At 40.2% G+C, this 22,397-nt stretch overlaps 1 protein-coding gene across 29 annotated transcripts in view; it reads right to left on the bottom strand.

Moving 5' to 3' along the window:
- Dtna (dystrobrevin, alpha) overlaps nucleotides 1-22,397 on the bottom strand; it is a 356,193-nt gene that overhangs the window by 189,154 nt on the left and 144,642 nt on the right. For 28 of the 29 annotated variants that reach the window (XM_063277418.1, XM_063277429.1, XM_063277438.1 and 25 more), the window contains exon 2: nucleotides 1,728-1,854. The exons of the other annotated variant lie outside the window; for it this stretch is intronic. The gene's annotated coding sequence lies outside the window, so the exon portion shown is untranslated. The remainder of the gene's footprint in view (nucleotides 1-1,727; nucleotides 1,855-22,397) is intronic. 29 annotated transcript variants of the gene reach the window in all.

Here is a 22,397-nt window from a genome sequence, read left to right as displayed (position 1 = left end):
GGGTGGGGCCTTGAAACTGCCAAGCTTGCCTCATGTGACAGTGACACACCTCCTCCAACAAGGTCTCACTTCCTAATCTTTCCCAGCCAGACCCATCAACCAGGGACTAAACATTCAAATCTATGAGCTTATGGGGCCATTCTCATCCAAACTACCACACCTGGGGGCCTGTGAAGCAACTTCATGGTACATAGTAGGAAGCCATAGGCACTGACATTCAGATTTCTTAAGGACAAAGGAAGAGTCACTGAATGTCAGAGTTAAAAGCCACTTGGAGAGACTAGAGGTGATGATGAAGAAAATATGGCCCAAAGAGCATCAGTCCCCATTGTAGATAGCACCGGATAAAACCAGTAATGGCCCTGCAGATAAAGATGGACAGGACAGGCGCAACAGCAGAATAAAGAGCCCAGAAACACAGTTCTCATTTCCATTTTCCTTTCTAGAATAATGGCTACATGAGGCAAATTGATTTACTAAGATTTTTGAAATGTACTCAGTTTAGCTCTTGGGAATTTCAGCAAACAAATCTCTAGAAAATAAAGGAAATCACTATTTTAGCTCTACAATCAATCCCAGTAAAGAAAATTTATACACACTTGAGTCTATGAGAGAATCTCTTGGTTTCATTTTGAAATTAATCAAAATAACAAAGGGTATCTTGGTGTCTAAAAGCAGTCATTTTAGCACACACTTGATTTTGAACTTTTATCTCATTTACTTAGAGTGGATGATGAATCTAAATCTGAATTTTAAGCAAAGTTGTTTTCAGACATGCTGTCATGACACTTTAACTCATATTGTATCTTCACTACTTCAAACTGACTAAACAGTTTCCACATGGGTAATATTTAATGTGGAAAGGAAGCATGGGTACCTATTGGATTGCATTTGGACAATGGGTGCTGGGTCTAGTCCAATGTTCCAGTCACAGCCATTCTTTAAAGTAGAGAAAAAAATCAAATACTACTACTTTGAAAGCTCATGTTAGGATGAAGTGGGAGTTCTCAATATGGCTGCCACTCAACTGTTTGGTTCCCCTCTGTTCTGATGAAGAATAGCAACAGCACATTTCTTACTAGGAAAACGCTAGATAAGTAACTTGCAAACACTATAGCAAGGAAGGGTAATTACATTTGATAATCCAATATTGATTTGTTTATTTTATAGCTAGGCAAATCAGAGCTTTGGTGTGCATGCGTGCATGCCTGCGTGCGTGCGTGTGTGTGTGTGTGTGTGTGTGTGTGTGTGTGTGTCTCATTGCATGTAGCACTGTAATGTAGTATACCGGACACTAATTGCTCCATGCTTCTAATTTAGACATTATAAACCCCTCCCAACAGGAAGCTTCTGAAATTACTACCCTCACACCCTGGCTTGCTCACACGCCAACCTAACCACCATCTGCCTTCCTTTGTTTGTGTCATTATGACCAGGTTATCTCATCCTGACTTCATACTCTGATAGTAAATATACTTTCTATATTTAAAAATTTTAGGTAGCTTTTAGAATAGAATAAAGAATTCTGTTTTTCCCCCCAAGATAAGCGATCTCCTGCATACATTCAGCCAGATCGATTCTGTTAACGGGAAAAAGGCAAAAGTGAAGAAATGTAGCCCTGTACAACACGGAATGAAATATATCGATACTCTTTAACCCCGTTTTTATGCAAAGAGGAACAGCACATTTTGGAAGATTAGATTAATATCGTTGTCTTAAACACTCACCTAAAATTCAGTGAAGAAACAGCATGGACTTTCTAGAACCATCTATTTTGTTTTCTTTGAAATAGCAGTTGGCTGTGGCATTTGAAGACTTCTCAAGTGCTTCCTGGGGCTTGTAAATCCTATTTATCTGTAATGGAAAAACACACCTGCAGTGAGCATCCACACTGACATCCTTCTTTCAGAAGCAGAGGCCTGGGAGGAAGCTCTAGACTGTACAGCCCCTTATCAGCCCTCCTGGACTCTTAACAACTTGGAGTGCACTCTTCAGAAGCTCAGCTCTCATTTACCCCAAGACAAATGGACTTTTATTCTAGAAGATCTTTGGCAGAGGAAGATGGCCAGGCCTGGAGGCATGAAGTCACCATCCAGGATGAAGCAGCTGGTTAGCAACGACCACGAGTTCTTAATATAGCCCTTTATTTTCAGTTGATTAAGAATGAGAAATGAGAGAACATGAATTCTTCTGTTTTCTGAATAGGCAATTTTCTAGAATATTGCACCATCATAATTTCAGCTAAAGCCAAGGAAATTACGGCGAGGTCAGATGTCTCAGAATAACATGTTCTCTGAGAGCGTAAACTCAGGCAGTTTTAAATAGATACGCCACAGAAGCCGGTGATAGCAAAGGGAGCCTAAAGTTCTTTAATAATCCATATGGTTATTGTAATGTAGAATACTCACATATAAATAGTAAATAGTTCATGTTTCTGAATTGTGGATGTTTTTCAAAGATTTTCCTTGCTGAGAGGATTTACAGATTAGGGTTAAGAGAAAGGGGCATCCAATGTCTAAGGTCCCCCGAGCCTTGCCCTGGGAGTGACCCAGCTACACTCTGTGAAGCTCCATCAATATTTCTTTTCTAACATCCTTCTCCACTTCATTGCCAACATCACTTTCTTCTCCCTGCCCTCGGCTGACAATATTATTCTAGGTGCCCGGTGATTGAAGCAGCAGAAACCTGAAGCTCTGTGATTCATTTTTTGAGATAAAGCAAGCCAGTAAAGAGAGCCTCAGACGGAGTCTGAGAGAAAGGGAAGGGAAGGAAGGACCCCAGAGGATGTTGGGAACTCTGCCCCAGTGCCAGCCAATCCTTTATCTTTCTCTTCTATTTTCTTTCACCTGGTTATCTAAAAGGCTCACCATAGTGATTTGAACTTTCTGGCCTGACTTCAGATGCCTTTTGATTTTGGATGTACATCAAAAACTGTCTACCCATAACTTTTCTTTCTTGTAATCTGAGTTCTCAGCCTTGCCTTTTTGGTTCTTAAGATTTATTAGTAGAAAATAACTCCTCATAGGGCAATTAGCCCTTGTGTTCCGCAGAGTGCACCATCCCTGCCCTGTAGTACATTCTAGGTACCCACACTTTGGCATTATTGGAATTAAATGTGTCATTACAGTTGTTTCCTTAAAGTATATGTCATAATTATGTTTTGAAATTAGGTAATCTGATACATTAATAATTTTAATGTATTTGGAAATTAACTACATGGTAAAATATTATCCCTAACCTTATTAAAAATACTGCTGCTAACCATGGGATGAGGAAATAAATAGACACTTAGAACACTTGTATTTTCTGTATAATGTATACATATGTACGTTCATACATACATGATCACATGTTCCACACAGATGCACGAGTTTATGCATAGCTTAGCTGACAATGAAGAATCACTAAGGACTTCTTGCTCTCTGATAGCAGCAGACTCAGAAGCAGACCAGGCAGCCTTCACAGAGTCACTGCATTGAATCTCACAGGTATCTTAGCTTGACCGAGATTCATAGCTTTAATAAAAATTCTACTTTGGATGACATACTGATTTTAAGATGACTTTAGTGTCTTCCAGTCTTCTTCCACCAAAAAGTGACCCTGCTTCAGCCTGCATCTCAGGGACAGTGATTAAATACGGGAATCTAATGGACAGGTACATCCGTCTCTTGTATTACTGACGTCTGGTCCCTGTGGCACACCCAGCATGTGCAGAACTGAATGCAGACAATTCTTTTCACTCTTGAACTGGAAAGCAGCTGCCTCCCAAGTCACTGTGAATTACAGTCATCAATCCTATTCTTTGGTATGCTACAGCCTACAGGACATTGAAAAGCAACATTTCCACATGAGCGGTAGGTGGAAACAGAAAATGATAACTTTCTCTCTTTATATTTTTATTTAAATTACAGGTCAGCTTACTAAAATTCTAGGTTGCCTAACTCAGAATTTCTAGTGTGAGTAGAAGTTAAAATTTAGTGCTAGGGCATCAAATAAAAATATCATCTCTTGTGCTGGAGAAATGGTTCAGAAGTTGAGAGCATTTACTGGTCATATAGAGGCCCTGAATTTAGGTTCCAGCATTTAGATGTGGATCTAGCAGCTTACAACCCCTGTCACTCAAGTTCCAGAGGAGCCTATACCCTCTTCTGACCTCCATGGCACCTGCACATGTGGTGCACACACATTCACACACACACGCACACACGCATAAAATAAAATGAGTACTACCTTTTTACTTAGCTTTCTGGGAAACTTCTAGCCAGGGTTCAGGTTGGACTTAGAAGTCCGTATCTTACCACAGCCTGCCACAAGAGAAACATTTTGCTGACTTTTGAAGGCCTATCTTAGGCATGTGGTGTTGAAAATAGTTGAAGGAGGCAAATTTTTGTTTACTAACGGAATTTCCTCAAATTCTAGCAATGTGCCGTTTGAATGTACCATATAAAGGAAAGCCAAAAACAAAATGATATTAATCAAACCAGGGGTTTCACTGTCCTTTGCAGAGGTGAATTTAGCAAGAAACATGGATCTATTACATATATTACTCATGGGTGGAACAAGTGGGCCCTTCCCACCTTAATAGGACACGGGCAACCATGCAATAGGATCATGTTATCCATGCCTATGCTCTATTGAGTCTTCTACCTAAAATCATACTCTCTTGCTCTTAACCTCTGAATGCTTGCCTGTGTAGCATACCCTCTTTCTGAAGCACTATTTATTCATTGTCTCTTGACAGTAAACGTATGCCTGACAAAGATAGGGAATTTGTTCACCATAAATAATATTGTGGATGCACAGAATGATGGCTCACGCACACTAGGCTTGTAGAAGCTACATGAACAAACAAATCGGCGAGTCAATATATAGCTAAGGTCATTGTCAAATCCCCCTGAAAGCAGGGCAGAAGGCCCTCACTTTACCTCGATGGTAGTGCTTATTTTATCATAGTAACTTCTAGAGTTCAAATTTTATACACGCCAAAAGATCAAAACCTCAGAAAAATAGGGGTTCCCCCCCAAAAAAAACATGGCGAAAAACACTGATTACCCCATTTTGTATTTTTTTTAAAACAGATGTTTATCTATCTGTTTATTTGAATGTGTCTGAGCTATGTGTAGGTGCTGTTTGTGAGTGGTCCATGTATCCATTTGATGGAGGGGAGGCTAGAAGAAACTATCTTTCATCACTCTCCTCTTGTCCTTCTGGGGCTCCTCCTTTAGGCTGGAAGCCAGCAAACCCCAATGGTCCTCCTTCATTTGCAGGGAAGTCCCGCTTGTTATGCTGGTGTTGAGATCTGAACTCTGTTCCTCACAATTGCAGAGCAAGTTATGATTTCTGCTGAGTCGTCTCTAGCCTCTCATGTGCTTTTAAGGAAGACACAAGTATAAAACTAATAAAAGTCTCATTTGCTTACCAAGTATCAGATTTATGTATCTTGAATTTTCTTAAGATTGAAATCTTTTAGAAGGACAATGTGAAACGAGAGCTGGGTGCCAGCAAAAGCTTCCCATAGTGAGGAACTCATTAGGCCTTGAAACAACCCTCCATGCTGAAATTAATTCCAGGCAAGGAGAAAAGATTAACACACTTTATCTTGAGTAGGAAAAAAAATTATCCAACCTCAGCCTTTTGTCTCTTGCCGCTTGGTACTACTCAAATTGATCCAAAGAAAATTAAGTTAGATTGTGAACATTAAGTACCAGTGTGTCAAAGATTAGTCTAATTATTTTTTAGAAGACATTTTTTAATTAGCCACATACAGGCACAACATAGAATCTATTGAAATCTCCTGGTAAAAGATGACCTTCAAATCTCGCTCAGAGTTTACGTCTGTTCATTTGACAGAGAAGTCCACCACATACTTCTTAGAGATTAGCACTATAATTTGACCTAGTATAACTATGCTTTGATTTGACTATTGTGCAATTGTGAAAATAATTAGAAACCAAAGAAGAAGGAAGGAAGAAAGGAAGGGAAGGAGGGAGAGAGGGAGGGGAAATACAAAGTTGGTTATAAAAATATAAAGCAAAATTTAAAATAAAATTATTTTGTAAAATATTTTATCTGTTTTAGTAGAGGCATTTAGAAGGGATAGGAGAGAAAAGTAAATGCTCACATGCTGACGGGGACACTTCCTGCAAATGCTGTGAATTGAGCTTGTGCTGAGCACATGGGATTCCATGGAGCTATGAACATTACTCTTCATGATCTGCATAAAACTCTACTACAAACCCATGCTCAGAAAACAATGTGGCTGCACAAATGGAACAGTTATTTTTTGCAATTTTTGTGACTTGCAAACCAGATTTGCATGTTGTTGTTTGCAATTTGTATCTGGACTCATTAGGAGAAATGCATTTATGTGCAGAATCTGGGTGGGTACTCTTTTTATACAAGGAAGTACTGTTTTGGTGGAAGTCACAGAATGAGAAAGCACTGATTCTTGGGTTATGTTTAGCCCATGCCCTCCCTCTTGGGGTATACCTCTGGCTGGACTGGTAGCCTTATGTGTACCGTGTGCCTCAGTTTCTTATCTGATGCAAAATAAGGGTTTGAGCTATAATTTTCATGTGAATCAGAGGAAATCATTCCTTTTAAAGAATGAAGAGAAAAACTTCCCTTTTATTTATGTCACCAAACTGCTTCGCTACTCTGGAATTAAGGAAGGTAATACCAAGGATTCTTAAACATTTTGCCCTGAAGACACAAGGAACTTCAGAAAATAGTTGCTGTAGTTATCGATGTATTATTCTATATTAAAAAGTATAAATCAAAAATATTTACCCAGAAATTCATTTACAAAATAGTCATAATTATTTTCCATATAGTATAATAATAAGAAAACAATGTTTCAGAAAAATGTAGTAAGAGGTAGTTGGACTCTCTTAAACGTCGGGGCTGATAGAAGCTCAGGACGTTTCTTATGTTGAGGAAGCAAGGCGACAAGTAGTCTTCCCACTCATGTTACCATCTTTCCCTGCTATGGTGGACTAATCCCTCAAGCTGTGAGCTACAATAAGCCATTCTCCCTTTAAATTGCTTCTGGTAGGGTATTTGACTCCAGCCATGAGGAAAGTAACTCAGAACAAGAAATTTCGCATCCTTTTAAACTAAGACAGAAGTGTGTTTGCTTTATGAATAAACTTCGTTCTTTCACCATTTCATGCAACTGCATATAACATTCTGGCTACCACCCCCATGTCCACCTAACCCCTGCCAGACCCCCCTTCTTCAATACAAATCATTTTCTATTATTCATGACTTCCTCTGAGTTTAATTCAGGCTGTGTAACTCTGGGTTGAGGACCATTCATTGACTTTGATATAACACACAGGGAAACTCAATGACAGATTGTTTCTTGAGTTAGTCATAGTATGCAATCTAAGAGCAGTGAGAAAACTGAGTGACTCATTCCTTACACAAAATCTATGGTGGGTGACATGGTTTGTATAGATTTTTAGCCTCTGTATGATTACATAAGATCATGCATTTTCCACTTGGGAAAAATTGGTTCTCTCAGCACTACAAAAATTCTAAATGCTGATACAGTTCATTTTCAACAGTAAATATTACTTTTGCTAATATCATCATCCCTCTCATCAGAAAAGTATTTCCAGAATTGGGAAGCTGTCAAGCTTATAGGAGCACATGTGAGCTTCCCCCAGACTTCTACGATCCATTAAGGTTTGAATTTCAGCATTGGCAGAGAGTTTTTCCCCCTGAAGTATTGAACTTACTTCAATTATTTCCAATTATTTGTCAGATTTCCATATTTGAATAATCATAGTTAGTCAGCCAGTTGGTCTTTCGAGTAAACATGTTTTCTGTGTAAGAAGTGTCTGGCACAACTAATGCCACAGCAATTATACTTGAATACAAAGATGATATCTCAATATTTTTGAAAGTACTTCATGCCCACTTTGCATTTCCTCCCAGCGATCAAAAGCTGGGCATTACAGCTGCAAGCTTTCACAAGACTTCCTTTTCTCTGCTGCTTGACTTTTCCCTCTTTATATTCACTGCAGTAAAGAACACAGTGACTATCCATTGAGACTGTGACACCTTAATTTGTAATATGGTTCCAAGACTTTTACTCACTAATACTTTCATGTCATTGAGACAGTGTCCACCTGGTACAAAAGGAAAACTAGATTAGCTAATTAATAAAGTAGTTCCAGTGTGAAGCAACCATGAGTGACTCTTGGAGACTTCCCTTGGAAAAGCACTGCTTGAGCAGGAAGGGACATATGTGGGTGGCTGAGTGGGCACTCTGAGGTAGGGCAGAGCCACTCACTGGTGACTTTCTCATTGATTTAATCGCTATTCATTTTTGAACAAGTGACCTATCACCCCAATCAACATTTTCCCATGACTACACCTCTAAACCAGGCTTTCTTCACTGAATTGTTTCCCGAGATTAAAAGTGATCACGTGGCAATGTTAGCTGTGATTGCTAATGTTTATACTATCATTTGTTGAGATGAAGAGGCAATGATGTGGTTATCAGCCTTCTAATGAGATAAAGAGCAGATATGAACACCAGCCGTTGGGATTGATTTATCTGACCCGGACTCACATTTTTGTCTGACATTTCCTCTGAGAATACCAGAACCATGAAGATACATTTGTCCTCTCCTGTGATGAATATAAACTTGACACTCTGGCCCTTGCTTGTTGAATTTACAAATCCTTGTGTGGTCAATCATGAGAAATATTTCTTGGGAGTTAAAGCTAGTAATGCACACAAAACACTACATTTTGATGCCTCTCTCCATCTTCTATCATGGACCTGCTGTGTGTTACACCAAGTTTAGAGAGCAGAAATGATCAGGGGACTGACCCTATAACAAGGTAGGTAGATCACAATGAACCCCAGCCATTTTCTAAGGCCAAGAACTAACTCATCAGAAATGTCTTCCCTGAAATATTGCCACAGGCAGAGAGGATTCTAGGAGCATGTGCTGAGCTGGAATGCAGGGCCAGCAGTGCCTCATACCAGCTGGAAAGTGCATAGTGAGTTTTATGTAAGCCGATGAATTCCGTGCCAATGATCAACTTACCCACCAACTAGAGCGCTATCTGTTAACTTGATCCCTGTTTTAAGTATTAAATGGTATCTTAGCACTTACTAATTAATGGAGAGGATCTTAGATCCTTTGTTTCAAAGTTTCATTTCAGCAAAAATATTTTTAGTATCGTAGAAATGAGATAAATTTCTCAAGTTTCAAAAATTAAACTGAACTTAAATTAGTTCAGTAATAGCGTAATTCAGAGAACTTTCTCCCTGTTCATTTCGATAGCCTTGTCATCTTAGATAACTGTCTCTAAGTATTACACGCCTGTAGCTCAAATGTCAACATTCAAGGGTGCTTCCCTTTGTGTATTCATTTCTTTGATGTTTGGCCCTCACTGGCACTAAAGGATAATTTAACGAACCAAAAGTAATTGGTTATCCTTTCATTTTGAAAACAATTTTTGGGTTGAGGCTAAGTCAGCAGAAACAAGAGAATGTGGATATTGTTACAAGGTCAGCTTTTCTAAGTGGCCATTACTGGCATTCTGTCAAATGATTACCATGGGCATCATGGCCATTCAGAGCCACGAGTCAGAGGCTCAGACAACACCAACCACTTAAAGCATGAGAGAACTCATACATGCTTTCAGAAAGCTTCAGAAGAAGAAAACACTTTATTTTAGTTTTCAGGTTAATTTATAAGGAAATATACAGGCCATCAATACTTACACTTGAATCTTGTGTGTGCATTTGTATATGTGTGTGCATTTGTGTGACTTAAAGTCTGCATTAAAGTATTTACACGCATGGTTTTCTTCTGTAAAATGAGACAAATGCAGTTGAAGACCTGAAATGTCAGAAGGTAGCAATTCACGTGAGGCATCTCTGGGCTAAGAGCTAGCCATGGTGTAGGTGGATGAACCCACATAGCTCTTGGGCAGCTGAAATGTGGGCAGTTTGAATGGAGATATGGCCTCTGTAAAAATCTATATCCATTCTCACTGACACAGTGCTGAACAAGAAGGGCTTTCATCGGTAGCTCTGTATTTAACTGTATATGTTAAAAATGACATTTGATATATTATGCTAAATGAAGTATATTATTTAAATTGATTTCACTTATTTTGTTTTACTTATTTAAGATTAGAACTAGAATGTCTTAGGATTGCATATATTGCTCACATTTTATCTTCAGCAGTGTTACTTTAGAAGGTATTAGAGATGACCTCCATTATGGTGTTTAAGAACATGAATACACACACACACACACACACACACTCATACTCATACACATACTCACACATACATTCACACACATATACACATACCACACACATTCACATTCATACACACGCACACTCACATACACTCATACTCATACACACACTCACACATACATCCACACACATCCACACATACACACTAACACATACACACACTCATACAATATACTACACACTTATATACACATATTCATATATACTCATACATTCATACACAGTCATACTTACACATATATATTAATATATACACATACATACTTTCACAAATTCATACACATATATACACTAACACAGTTATACATACATATACACACACACACACGCACACACACACTCATACACACACAGCATGAATATGGGATAGGTTAAGAAGAACAACTACAGTAGTGAGTCCTGAAGGTCAGTGAGATGGCTCCGTATGTTGACATGCTGTCACCTAAGCCTGGTGACCTATTTTTAATCTCTGGACCTAATGGTGGAAGGAAAGAACTAACCCCAGAAAATTATCCTTTGAAACTCACATGCATGCCATAGAACACACACACACTATCTCTCTTCCCTGTCCTTCTCTTGCAGTCTCAGAAAAAAAAATTAAATTAAAACGAAAAGTAATAGCGGTCACTAAAATACTAACAGACTTCAGCATTCCACTTACTGTGCTAACTCAGAGACTCCAGGCATCTCAGTCAACCACCAGTGCAGACAGCCATCTTGAATTGCCAATAGACAGCTCTGAGTCCCAGCACAAGGGACCATGCCCCACCCCCACGGTTCATTTAATTCCAGCCACTTCACTAAGAAGCAAAGAAAAATGTGAAATGCTGTTAAGATGCCAAGACCTGTTTATCTCCTTCCTGCACTTAGAAAAGAACGCAGTGAACTTTGTGGAATTGGCTTGGTGCAACTTGCTTAACATTCCAGGTTGGGTGCTCCTGAGAAAGGCTTGCTCATGGTAAGCATCACACACAGTTGGCTAGATAGCAGTCCTAAGGAGAAGTTTCATAAGAGTAAAGTCTAGACCCGATTTGGCTCCAATCAGTGAGAAGTTACACTTGTAGGATTGCTTGACTGTGCTGTTTTGAGTAGACTGTGTCACCACTACTCAGTCATTCTCCTGCCTCTGTTTAATGACGAGACATCCCCTGCTGCCTTTCCATGCCTGCCCAGTTCCTGTCCCATGGAATGGGCCCTAAGCTTTCTTCTTGGCTTCATCTTGGTCTGGAGCCACCTCACTCATTTCTTTTATGTTCTTCAACATGTACCTTGAGGACATGGAAGTCCCAAAGGAGAAAAGAAACCAATTTGGGGTTCCAAAGTCACCCACCTCCTATCCTTAAATTTTTTCATTGATTTTAATATGAACTTTTGGTTTTAATTATTATGAGCATGGTCAAAAATAACCAGGCAGAAGTGTCATTCTTGGTGGAGAGTGGTTCACAGATATAGTCACTATATAAATAATATAAATAAATTGCCCAGAGTATGGCTCTTGCAGTAGCTGGAAGAAAGGAAGGAATTCCACATGTTGTCCATTCAGATCCATGTACTGTCTTCTCCACACTGTCACACCAGCATTATTGTGTCCCTTAGATTCAGAGGCTATGATGGTCCCTGGGGAGACTTCTGAAGTACAGCTCATCACTCTGGTATAGTCATGTCCCCCCCTCCAGACAGTGACATGTGAAAGTTACTACACTCGTTTGAAGTTATGGGAATAGTTTTCTAAAAAAAATTTAATTGGCCAATACTTCAAAGACTTGTCACATTTTTCTTTCTTATTAAAACATCACAAGCAGTATAATACAAACATTTACATAAAGTATTAAAGTAGACAAAATACTTTCCCACTCTCATGTGATCATTTGGGAGTCCTTTCTGTTTTGACATTGAAAGGACATGTACTGATTTAAAATACATTTTCAATATTTTCTAAGTAAAAAATAATTAAAGACAGGTGGTATGCAGTACAGGTTTGTCTGGGATTTCTTTCTTTCTTTTTTTTTTTTTCCAGAGCTGGGGACCGAACCCAGGGCCTTGCTCTTGCTAGGCAAGCACTCTACCACTCTACTAAATCCCCAACCCCCCTATCTGGGATTTCTTATGTAGTCCAGGCTGGTCTAGAACTTGTGGTCCTCCTGCAATAGCTTCTTTCATTCTAGAATGTCAGTTGTATATTGCCATGATTGATTTAGCTCTAAATTTTTGACAAGTATTTCTTAATAATAAAAATGTGTGCATATCTGAGAAATATACAAAGGTTTAAGGCAGCTAAGACAAGCATACAGTGTTTGTACAATAATGCCTTTAAATATCTGATTCCAGTGTCTGGGATTAAAATAATATTGAGTAAAGCATAAAATATGGAAAGATTATACAGAATATACTTGGCTTTATTTCACCATATTTTAAGATAGCCGGGTTATAGTACTTTTTAAAATAGACTTTTAACAACTGGTAGAATTTTGTTTGCTTTATTCTAGATTCAGAACCAAGAAATGTAATGCATACAAAATTCCTATGTACTCAAAGATTTCACAGATTGTTAATAAAGCTCCTTTGAAGGGAATAAACAGAAGCCACACTATTAAAGGTCTTCCCTTTGCATTCAGTCAGGGCTGGGATGACATCAGTGAGACAGCAGAAAGTGAGCAAACTTGGATCCTGAGCTAGACATTCAGGAAGTGTGTAGTGGTACCAGCAGCTCACCCCAAGCCTTGTAGCACCTAATGCTTCCAAGGGAAGAGGAAATACAGTACAACTCTTAGACATTGGAATAAGAAAAGCCTCTCTGTTCTTGCAGTGTGATTTCTAGCACGGTTATGTGCAGACGATAGAAATCCAAACTGCCCCCACCATTGCTGGCTTAACCAAGATGAATCACCTCAACAAATGGCGGACTGCACCTTGGCAAGGCAGCAATCTGTGCTTAGTGCCTACTTTAGTAACACTATGAGGCTCAGTAAAACATGTGAGTAAACTTCGTGACTGAAATATGTCACGAAATAAAAGAAGCAAGAAAGGGCGTCTGCACGAAAGGAACTTAAAAACTGCAAGAATTTTCTAATGACAGAATTCTATTTGGAAGACTATTTCCAAGAACAAATCTGATACTCAATTCTTCAGCAAGGAGTTAGCTCACATAGGTACATGCTTGTAAGTGTAAGTAAACGTGTGTGTGTGTGTGTGTGTGTGTGTGTGTGTGTGTGTGTGTGTGTGCATGCAAAACCACCTAATTTGGTCATTTGAAATGTAGGAAGAATCGACAAGTTTAAGAATAATGACAAATGAAGTTACTGATTTCTTTGTGTAAATGAGTATTTTTGATTTTTGTTAAGGTCAATTTCTGCAACGGCAAGGTTGTAATATTCCCTTCATGCTAAGACAACATAAAAGTTTGCCAGTATGTTTGTGTATATACACGTATTCATATGGGTAGGTGCATGTCTTAGGGTTTCTACTGCTATAATGAAATACCATGACCAAAATGCAAGTTGGGAAGGAGAGGATTATTTGACTTACACTTCTAGATTATAGTTCCTCATTGTGGGAAATCAGGACAGGAACTCAAACAGGCCTGGAACCTGTAGGCACGAATTGATGGAGGGGTGCTGCTTATTTGCTTGCTCCCATGGCTTGCTTGGGCTGCTTTCTTATAGAGCCCAGGACTACCAGCTCAGGGATGGCACCACTCACAATAGGCTGGATTTTATGGAGGTATTTTCTCAACTGAGGCTCCATCCTTTCTGATGACTCTAACATGTGTCAAATTAACATACAAAACCAGCCAGTACAATGCACATACACATGCGTGCACATTTATGTAGTGGTCAAAGGACAACCTTGATGTCATTCCTTAGGGGCCATCTTCCTTTGTTTGTTTACTTTTGGTTTGGACTCTGTTAGTCCTGGAATTTGGAAAGCAAGCTAAGCTGGCTTGTCAGTATGACCCAGAGATCCTTTGGCCTCCACCTCCCCAACTCAGTGCAGTGCATGTAAGTACTTATCTTTGATCTTTCCCTCATACTGTCAGTTTCTTGGTTAAAAATATAGTTGGAGAACACAATTTCCAGAAGAATAATTTGCTATTACTGGTAACCGGCAGAAAATGAATTATTTAATTTGTATATTTGTAGAAAAGTGTCTAAATCTATAGAATTTTAAAAATCTATAAAACTTCCAGCTTTGAAGTATAAATATATGAATAACTTGACAGAAGAATGGACAAGTCTGCTTGTTAAGGGTTTTCCTCTGCCAGCAATAGCTTTTAAACACACACACACACATATACACACACACACGCGTGTACACACACATGCACACACACATGCGCACATACACACGTGCACACATTCATACATACACACATGCACACACATGCACACACACATGCACACACACACATGCACACACACATGTTATTTAACTATGCCTTTACACTGGATGAAGTAGAGCCTGTACATTTTTAGGCTGGGGTATCTGGGGAGGGGTAAAATAGCCCCAGAGACTGGAATGATTTCAGTTAAACCTGGGTGATGCTCATCTCACCACCCCCCGTACCAAAGTAAAATAGATCATTCTATACTGATATAAGTTTTAAAGTTTGTATGCAGATGCAGAGCATTGTGTTATTTGAGGTTAGCTTTCATAATCCTGCATAATTTCGGCTCGTATAAAAGGTTCATTGGGAACCTAGAACACCCTGGGTGTTGATAAAGGACGGCATGGTGGCCCAGAGCATGAACACACATCTGTTGTTTCTGTCCTTTAAACACATTTGCTCATTCTTTTAGTGATTGTTCAGAGTACTCTAGAGACTTATGAGGAACATGAATGCACTGTATCTAGTGGACAAGTGTTACTCAATAGATGGTTGGTGCTCTAAGAACCCTAATTGGCTAAGGGGTAGGAAACGAACAGACAAGAAGATTGAACAACTCAAAGTGAAATCCCTTATCCTTCCCTTTGACCAGGCTGTGTCCTCCCATCTGTTTGACACTATCAGTGAGCCTACTGGGAGATTGGTGGGCCAATTAGAGATGAGAAATCTGAAGAAGGTGACCGGGTGCATTATGGAGAAAAATCAACCTATAAATAAATCCACAGTTCCCTGAGAAGCCTTCCTCCTCCCAGCACTTCCTCTCGGAGACTCTGAATGTTGGTTTTAGCACATTGTCTGTGATGGGCAAGAGAGAGAGCATCTCTCAAAATAGTTCATTTGATGTCTAGCAAGCTCAAGCAGCTGAGCTCCCATGGGTGCAGAGCAGACGGCCAGAGCAGAACAACACATCTGAAGACACAGACTAACAGTCTCCATTTCAAAACTGCCTGAAATGTTTCAGCATGGATTTCTCCTAGGCATTAAAAAATTCCTCATTGTGAAGTGGCCTTTCCCTGTCCTTTTATTCATGTAGATCAGGACACTGGAGAGAATTAAGCCTCTAGTATTCCATTCACCGTGGACACAATTAGAATTCAACTATAAAACTTACTATGAATTATAGAACCGACCGGAAGCAAGAAGAGAATGCCTGAGAAACAAAGAAGCAATAACTAAAAATGCTGATCATACATTCATGCAGAGAAATGTAAAATTGAGAAGTTGAAGATGTGAGAGATAGAGAGAGACAGAGAGAGGGAGGGAGAGAGGGAGGGAGGGAGGGAGAGAGAGGGGGGGAAGGAAGAGGGGAAAAGGGAGGGGAGGGGAGGGGAGGAGGGAGGGAAGGGGGAGGGGAAAAGGGAGGGAAGGGGGAGAGGGACAGACTTGCTGTGGTCCATCAACTGGTAAAGTCTAGTCTACATTTTTTTCTTAGTGAGTACAGTGTAGACATTAAAGTCAGGAGTAAACAGCCCACAGCCATATCAGAGCAGATGTTGACCTCATGCTCCTGGACTTTCCATTCTGTGGACCAAAGTAACCATTTTCTTTTACGTATCGTCCATGCTCAGGTGCTCTGTTATCTTGATTGCATATTATTTGCTATATTTTCAGCTAATCATGGAATCCTGTCAGATAGATTAACTTTTAAGAGAAATTGTATTAGATACAAGTTTAATGACTTTTAAACAAGTGGTTTAAGTGTCTGGCCAACAGGGTCACTAAGAATTACCTAAGGTGACTCTGGAGCAGCTGCAGAGACTACATTTAGTATTTGAACACTCACTAAGTACTTTGAGCTCCTAGATTCATCCTGCCGAAAGTAAGTGGGACTGGCATTCAGTCTCCAGAACAGAGGTCACCTAGGCTCACACTCCTGTGCTCACATAGCTACTGTGCATGCATTATACTAAAGGCAAGAGCTGCCGTAGAGGCCCATGCTGGATGTCAAGGGGAGAAGGGAAGGCAGAAAAGCTTGTGTCAAGGGAAGCAATGACAGGTCCTCACAGCAGGTGGGTGCATGGCACCCGTGTATTTTGCAAAGTAGTAAACATCTGTACCTGGAACGGATGAACAGGCATTGGGGAAGACAGTGACTCAGTAGATGTATTCTAGATTGGATAATGGGACATACATATATATATATATATATATGGAAATAATAGCAAAGGGTGGTGGGTCTATTCATATGGAGCCCAGCCTAGATGGACTGATATTGGGTCACTGACGAGAAGGCACCAATCATCCCAGCGGTGACTGCAGGACCAAGGCACTGTAAACCCCCACACGTCTGGACCTCCCTTCCTCCTGTCTCCCCTCCCTTCCTGGGGAGTACCTGCCAGTTCATTAGTCAGTAGTGTTTCTTCTCACTTCCTCACAGGTCGCACACTTTTTCTTCTGGTAGCAATCTCTCTGCTTTTGTCCTCGCGTTTCACTACCTGGCTAAGCCCGAGTCACTTCAGGTGTCAATGTTACTCTTACTTTTCCAGGAACTTCGTCCCACTGTCTCCTTGGATCGTATCATAAGCACCTAATTATTACCAGTTTTCCTGGCTCGTGGGGGATCTCTGACTTCAGGGACCTTGCCTAGCTGTTGCCCTCTATCCCAGTGCTGGGAGTATCCATTACTGAATGAATGGAGCAGATTTGATGAGGACTAGACACGCTGATCTAACTCTACCTAAAGACTAAAGTATATGTCACATTAATTAACGAGAAAAGTGCAGCTTTAAGACACAAAAGTGGTTGATATCCAGTATATGGTCATTAAGATAGAAAATGTGCTAATTAGAAATGATTAAAATATTTATTGCATGCTTATCATGCCAAGCACTTTCTAAATACTTTCAAAATGAAATACTTTATCTCATTTAATTCCCAGACTAGTCTTATTATAAAAGTATTGCTAATAAGGAAATGAGACCACAGATGCAATTACACCTAAATGACACCTCATCATTGTTTAAAACGTTGTCGCTTCTACATCCGACACTGCGTCAGCTTGTGGTTTCCACAGCTTATAAGGCACATCGGAACAGAATGACCAAGAAACTTGGTATTCTGGGGAAAAGGGTGTGAGGTCTATGAAACTTTTTCGTTTCATCGTAAAAAATATGATGTCTGACTTATCTGCCTGAAGCTGATGGCAGATGCAAGGGGTGGGCCTTAGATCCATGAAAGGATGTGGTAATAGGACCATGAGGAGAAGGTTGAGAAGAAAAACAATTAAACAGTCAAATGACATGGAATTATTAGGGCTAAAATAAATTGTTTATGTACATTAGGATTTAGAAGCAATTTTCTCCTTCTAATTCTTTCATTCTTTCTTTCTGTTTTTGGTTTTTTTCTTTTCTTCCTCTCTCTCTCTCTCTCTCTCTCTCTCTCTCTCTCTCTCTCTCTCTCTCTCTTTCTGAGACAGGGCTGTATAGCCCTGGCAGTCCTGGACCTCATTCTGTAGACCATAATGGCCTCCAACTCACAGAGATCCCCCTGCCTCTGCCCCCTGAGGGCTAAAATTAAAGATGTGCATCACCACACACCCAGATTAGAACTGAATTCTTATTTTACAGTAAGAAAACTGTTGTTCTTTGATAGCCCATCTCCTGAAGCTATTTCACTAGAAAGGACACTATTTTAGCAGAACCCACAACTTGACTCTACATGCTAACTGTCTGTTCTTAAGTGACATGGGAACAGATACCTGTAACAGTCAGATGCAGCAGCATTTCCGTCAGGGCCTGATATTGAATCTCGAAGACCAGGAAAGGTTCATCTCATTCTCGAAAAATGGACAGTAAAGCCACAGGCCAAGAAACTGAATTTTCATTCTATTTTGAGGTAGAGATATTGGTTACGAGTCCAGGGCATGACTAAGAGTGTCTAAAAGGGACACGATCTAATTACCATCATTGCTATAAAAAGATCATGTTCCGAGGAGGAAAACACAGTCAAGGCAGGTGTGGTAAGGCCACGCAGAGAGAAGCACACACTTGCTCCCCAGCCTCTGAGCCCATCCACATACTGGGGCTTCACACTTGGCGTAGAAGGTACAACTGAGTCTTTGGATGTTGGCAGAGGTCCTTCTTTTGTTTCATGGTCTAAGTCTAATGCTTGGAAGATCAAAGCTTCTCTTCAATAATACTGTTTTTAGGAGGTCCTTTCCTCTTCTGTGCCAGGTGCCAGAAAGTGGTGTGACACAGATCTATACAGTAACAAGTCTCAAAGGTAGTAACCACGTGACTCTGGGGTCCCTCTGTGCAAGTGACTTTATTCAATCGTCACGGGATCTTTTTATTTTCCTTTACAGTGAATTTCTATATTTGCATGTTTGCGTGTATGTGGTGCTTGCAGATCACGTAGAGCTGGAACTACAAGTGGCTGCGAGCCATCCAAAGTGGGTTCTGGGAATTGTTCCCGAGTCCTCTGGCAGAGCGGGAACCACCTGCTGATCCAGTTCCTCAGCTCCAAGGGCTCTTTGTATAACACGGTGACAAGTGCCCAGTGGAGTTAAGCAAAATATGCAAATACCTGTCCAGAATGCTGAGCAACACCTTAGAATTTGTCTGCAGGCTGATGCCATGTTTGTGTCTTAGTATATCTACTTCCACATACAAACTGACGTCAGCATAACCAACGGAAGTTAAGATTCTCCTCACAGTCTATGTGTTAGATTAGAAGCAGCACAGGATTGCAGTGAGACCGCTGGGTGACTAGAGAGAGCTGGGAGAAAAAAAAACACAAACAAACAAAAAACCCACAAACAAACAAACAAACAAACAAAAAACCCACAAACAAGCAAAGATTGTAAAGATTCTAAAAAAGAACTTAAATCCGAATAAAAATTAATCTGTGATATATATGGAAGAGAAAAGGAGGGACATCCCAATAGTCGAGAATTGAAAAGGCAAGATTGTAAGTATTATTTAAAAAAATAATAATAAAAACTATTTTATAAAAATCCTTATTTCTGCAACATTTTTCTCTAGAGCACAACAGGCAATTAAAGAATATTCTCCGCTCTTTTCTAGCTAAAATAGTGCATTTAAGGTGAAAATTATTCACATAAACTATTTAAAATTGGAACAACATTTAACACATGTAAATGTCTTTGGCAGAGAGTCCCGGAAATTAGGCTCTATCTTTAGTAGAATGAAGGAAGGAACACGCCGGAAGCATTTCTTTGGCCACAGCCTCAGCATCCCTCCAGGAAACCTGCCAGGACTTTGCAGCATGTGGACCCATGAGAAGCCGCTACATTTATCTCTGAGCTCATGCTAGTCTTTTATCCAAACCAGCACACCACCTTAAAAGCTAATGCGCAGAGAGGAAACAACAGTAGCTTTGGGAAATCACAATGAAGTCTGCTTTCAGGATGGTAAAAGCAGACAGATAAATCCGTGACTGAAGGACCGGAAGTGGGGCGGAGCGGACCGGACACAGGAGGCTACCCAGAAAAACTTCAATAGCAACGTGTGAATCACAAGAACCGAGCCTGGAAGAGCAGAGCACTGGCTTCAAGAATAAATTTTAACAATGGTACAATCTGTTGATCATTTCCTAAAATTGAAGCAAAAAATAAAAACAGGCTTAAACAATACCATGTTTGCAAGATATAAAAGATGGTTCAATTATGTTCTAATAGATGTGTGTGTGTGTGTGTGTGTGTGTGTGTGTGTGTGTGTGCGCGCGCGCGCGTGCGTGCATGCTTGCATGTGTCCGCACGCGCGCACGCAAGTAGAATTCCTGAGAGGTCAGAATAAGGTGTTGGCTGCCCCGGGGCTGGAGGAAGTTGTGAGCCACCCGATAAGGGGCAGGTGACTAAGCTGGCTCCTTCTGTGACAGCTCTCTAGTCTCAAAAATGTACCAGTAAAGATAAAATTTTAATAAAAACATTTTAAAGGTAGTTTGGGGGTTATATTTGTCTACAGGACCCTTCAATGTAATTATTTACTAATTTAATTTACTATTTATTTATTTATTTATTTATTTATTTATTTATTTATTTGGTTCTTTTTTTCGGAGCTGGGGACCGAACCCAGGGCCTTGCGCTTCCTAGGTAAGCGCTCTACCACTGAGCTAAATCCCCAGCCCCTACTATTTATTTTTTAATTTGAGATTTTTGAGACAAGTTCTCATGCAGTCCAGGCTGACCTCAAAGTTACTATGTAGCTGGCGTCTTGATGCTGAACTCCTTTTTTTTTTTTTTTTTTTTTTTTTTTTTTTTTATTAACTTGAGTATTTCTTATATACATTTCGAGTGTTATTCCCTTTCCCGGTTCCCGGCAAACATCCCCCTCCCCCCTCCCCTTCTTTATGGGTGTTCCCCTCCCCATCCTCCCCGCCTTGCCGCCCTCCCCCCAACAATCTAGTTCACTGGGGGTTCAGTCTTAGCAGGACCCAGGGCTTCCCCTTCCACTGGTGCTCTTACCAGGATATTCATTGCTACCTATGAGGTCAGAGTCCAGGGTCAGTCCATGTATAGTCTTTAGGTAGTGGCTTAGTCCCTGGAAGCTCTGGTTGATGCTGAACTCCTGATCCGCAGGTCTCCTTCTTCTAAGTGCTGTAATTACCAGTGTAAACTATGGCCTGCCCCAATCCCCTTCCTCTAGCAAAGAAAAATGAAGTCAAGTTCACTCTCAGACGCTCTGTTTCCCTGCAACACTCTGCCTGCTGTTCCCTCTGCCTGGAAACATGCCCATCATGCATCTCTTTTGGTTGCTAACTCCTATCTTCAGACACTGTTAAAATCTGTTAACATCTTTCAGAATATACAAGCTATAGTGCAGATTAGAGAAAATTATTCTTTTTAATATAGCAATGTCTACATTATGTAAAAAAATATCTAAGGAGGAAACAAGCTTGAGAGATTTGGGCATGGACAGTGTTCTCTCTAAGTGTCAAAGTGACAAAAATTAACGTGTCTGGTTGACAACTCCAGCAATGTGCACTAAGAACTCTTAAAGGTGACACATTTGAAAACATAGTTAAATATGTACTATACATTAACATATGCCGTATGTACAGGGGCCCGAGAAGGAATGTGATGAGCTGTTTAGAACGCTACATCTTTTTATATTTACTGCAATAAAGGGCTCATTGTGCAGCGGTCTGAGCACTCTGGCAAGCCCCGGGAACACTGAAAACAGTAATGCCTGATACATTTTATATCCATATTAGGCCGAAGACAAAAGGCTGGATGAAAATCATGATGTCCTCTTCTGACTCTGAAGCGAGGCACTGGATTGTGTATTTCTGAAAATCGTGATGTCCCCTTCTGGTTCTGAAGTGAGGCGCTGGATTGTGTATTTCTGGACTATTTCCGATGGTTGCAAGTTCATATCTACAACAACTAAACAAATCCCAGCTCGAAAATAAATTCAGAGATGCTTAAGTGGCTACAACAATCTTTGGTAGGCATTTGGTTCCCTGTAGGAATTTGGAGATTTTGCAAAATCCATCAGCCCAGACAGCCTTTTGAGCTGATGATCACATTTCAGCCAGTCTTTTAGAAAATCATTTTAGGGTTTTATTTTAATTGTGTGTGTGTGTGTGTGTGTGTGTGTGTGTGTGTGTGTGTATGTATACACATATTGTGTATGTATGTGTTCAGATGTGTGTGTGTGTTCAGATGTGTGTGTGTTCAGATGTGTGTGTTTATGTGTGTGTGTGTTCAGATGTGTGTGTGTTCAGATGTGTGTGTTTATGTGTGTGTGTGTGTTCA

This window comes from Rattus norvegicus, chromosome 18, assembly GCF_036323735.1.
Source record: "Rattus norvegicus strain BN/NHsdMcwi chromosome 18, GRCr8, whole genome shotgun sequence".
Lineage (NCBI taxonomy): Eukaryota > Metazoa > Chordata > Mammalia > Rodentia > Muridae > Rattus > Rattus norvegicus.
The sequence above is the reverse complement of the archived record's forward strand: the minus strand, read 5'-3'. Positions and strand labels throughout refer to the sequence as shown.